Source organism: Salmo trutta, chromosome 26, assembly GCF_901001165.1.
Source record: "Salmo trutta chromosome 26, fSalTru1.1, whole genome shotgun sequence".
Taxonomy (NCBI): domain Eukaryota; kingdom Metazoa; phylum Chordata; class Actinopteri; order Salmoniformes; family Salmonidae; genus Salmo; species Salmo trutta.
Window position 1 is genome coordinate 1,775,854 of NC_042982.1, and position 3,530 is coordinate 1,779,383.

Here is a 3,530-nt window from a genome sequence, read left to right on the forward strand (position 1 = left end):
CAGTTGAGTTGAGTTTAATTCAGTAGAGTATATTAAAGTGCAGTATAGTGCAGTACAGTACAGTGCAATACAGTACAGTTTAATTCAGTATAGTACAGTACAGTAGAGCAAAGTATAGTACAGTACAATTCAGTAGAGTACAGTACAGTACAGTACATTAGATTACAGTACAGTTACATTTAATGTGCTGTACTCTACTTTACTGTACTGTATCCTACTGTACTGAACTGAACTATACTCTACTTTACTGTACGCTACTGTACTAAATAGACTACTGTACTGTACTAATTTCCTACTGCGCTCTACTGTACTGTACTGAACTGAACTATACTCTACTTTACTGTACGCTACTGTACTGAATAGACTACTTTACTGTACTGTATCCTACTGTGCTCTACTGTACTGAACTATATTCTACTTTACACTACTGTACTGAATAGACTCTACTGCACTGTATCCTACTGTGCTCTACTGTACTGTACTGAACTAAACTACACTACTTTACTGTATGCTTCTGTACTGAATAGACTACTTTACTGTACTGTACTGTATCCTACTGTGCTCTACTGTACTGAACTGAATTACAGTGGCTTGCGAAAGTATTCACCCTCTTGGGATTTTTCCTATTTTGTTGCCTTACAACCTGGAATTAAAATTGATTTTTGGGGGGTTTGTATCATTTGATTTATACAACATGCCTATGACTTTGAAGATGAAAAATATTGTGAAACAAACAAGAAATAAGACAAAAAACAAAACTTGAGCGTGCATAACTACCCCCCCCCCTCAATTGGATTAAGGTTGGGCTTTGACTAGGCTATTCCAAGACATTTAAATGTTTCCCCTTAAACCACTCAAGTGTTGCTTTAGCAGTATATTTAGGGTCATTGTCCTGCTGGAAGGTGAACCTCCATCCCAGTCTCAAATCTCTGTAAGACTGAAACTGGTTTCCCTCAGGAATTTCCCTGTATTTAGCGCCATCCATCGTTCCTTCAATTCTGACCAGTTTCTCAGTCCCTGCCAAATAAAAACATGGATGGGGGATAGGGTTCTCGGGGTGATGAGAGGTGTTTGTGCTAGACATTATGTTTTCCTTAATGGCCAAAAAGCTACATTTTAGTCTCATCTGACCAGAGTACCTTCTACCATATGTTTGTGGAGTCTCCCACATGCCTTTTTTCTGGACACTCTTCCGTAAAGCCCAGCTCTGTGGAGTGTACGGCTTAAAGTGGTCCTATGGACAGATACTCCAATCTCCGCTGTGGAGCTTTGCAGCTCCTTCAGGGTTATCTTTGGTCTCTTTGTTGCCTCTCTGATTAATGCCCTCATTACCTGGTCCATGAGTTTTGGTGAGCGGCCCTCTCTTGGCAGGTTTGTTGTGGTGCCATATTCTTTCCATTTCTGAATAATGGATTTAATGGTGCTCCGTGGGATGTTCAAAGTTTCTGATATTTTTTTATAACCCAACCCTGATCTGTACTTCTCCACAACTTTGTCCCTGACCTGTTTGGAGAGCTCCTTGGTCTTCATGGTGCCGCATGCTTGGTGGTGCCTCTTGCTTTGTGGTGTTGCAGACTCTGGGGCCTTTCAGAACAAGTGTATATATACTGAGATCATGTGACAGATCATGTGACACTTAGATTGCACACAGGTGGAGTTTATTTAACTAATTATGTGACTTCTGAAGGTAATTGGTTGCACCAGATCTTATTTAGGGGCTTCATAGCAAAGGGGGTGAATACATATGCACGCATCACTTTTCCATTTTACTTTTCCATTTTACTATTTTTTTCATTTCACTTCACCAATTTGGACAATTTTGTGTATGTCCATTACATGAAATCCCCCCCAAAAATCTATTTAAATTACAGGTTGTAATGCAACAAAATAGGAAAAACGCCAAGGGGATGAATACTTTTGCAAGGCACTGTATACTCTACTGTAGACTACTGTACTCTACTGTACTGAATAGACTACTTTTCTTTACTGTACTCTACTGTATACAGTGCTGTCCAACGTATGAAACATAGATGTCTATGATTGGTTCAGATTTGGTCCGGTCCAGACCTGCTTCTCAAAACTGTTAGTCATGCGACTCCGACTGAGAGTCAGCAACATTCACATACACACTCCTTATTTTCAACACAAAATTGACTTAACACAAATGTTCACAGCTTTAGTTTTTTCACTTCATCAAAATGTTAAATATTCATCCAAATATCATATGTTTACTGTTGTTTGTTAAATTAAGCATTGATATGACGATTTGAGTTGAGTAAGAACTACAATGTCAAAGCAAATATAACTATGTTGAATTTATTTTTACTTATTTATTTGTATTATGCTAGACAGAAATAATGTTCAATAAATAAAGGCTTTACTTTTTTCAAAACTTTTGTAAATTGGTTAGATTGTTGCTGAAAAATAAATAGCAAACACTGTTACAACCAACCCCATACTGTGTGACAACCCCAGGATGATTCATAAAACCTTCGTAAAAAGATATTTCTTCTTAACTGCCACTTTTTCCTTAACTATAGATTTAAGATGAAAGTTAAGCAAAGTTGCTATTCTTCGAAAAGGTTTTGGGAAATTTTCTTGGGCTATTTCTTATGTTTCTCAGGGCTAGGTCCCTTTTTTCTCCATTTCCGCCTGAATGACGTGCCCAAAGTAAACTGCCTGTTACTCAGGCCCTGAAGCCAGGATATGCATATAATTGGTACCATTGAAAAGAAAATACTTTGAAGTTTGTATAAATGTTACAATAATGTAGGAGAATATAACACAATAGATATGGTATGAGAAAATCCAAAGAAAAACCAAACCGGATTTTCTTTTTTGGAGAGACCATCCTCTTAGAAATGCAAGTAAAAGGTCATATTGTAAATTCCTATGGCTTCCACAGGGTGTCAGCAGTCTATGCACTCTATGTTCAAGGTTTCAGGCTTGTAACTTCAAAAACAAATAAGAAATAACAGTTTTAGTAGAAGGACACAGTCTTGGAAATCCGTGTTTGCGCTCGCCACGAAGAAATTACGCACCTGTTAAAATCAGTTTCCTATTGAACATACTTCTTTCAGAAATAAATATTATGGTTTGATTACATTTTAGGGTATCTGAGGAGTAAATAGAAATGTACTTTGACTTGATGAAACAAAGTTTAGGGGTAGATTTTCAGATTCCTTTCTCTGCAAGTTGAACAAGTGGATTACTCAAATCGATGGCGCTAACTAAACAGACTTTTTGGGATATAAAGAAGGATTTTATCTAAGAAAATGAAACTACATGTTATAGCTGGGACGCTTTGGATGACAAATCAGAGGAAGGATTTTCAAAAAGTAAGTGAATATTTCATCTTTGCATGTGAATGTATGAAACCTGTGCTGGTGGAAAAATATTTTGACTTGGGGCGCCATCCTCAAAATCACATGGCATGTTTTCGCTGTAATAGCTACTGTAAATCGGACAGTGCAGTTAGATTAGAAGAATTTAAGCTTTCAGCCGATATAAGACACTTATATGTACCAACA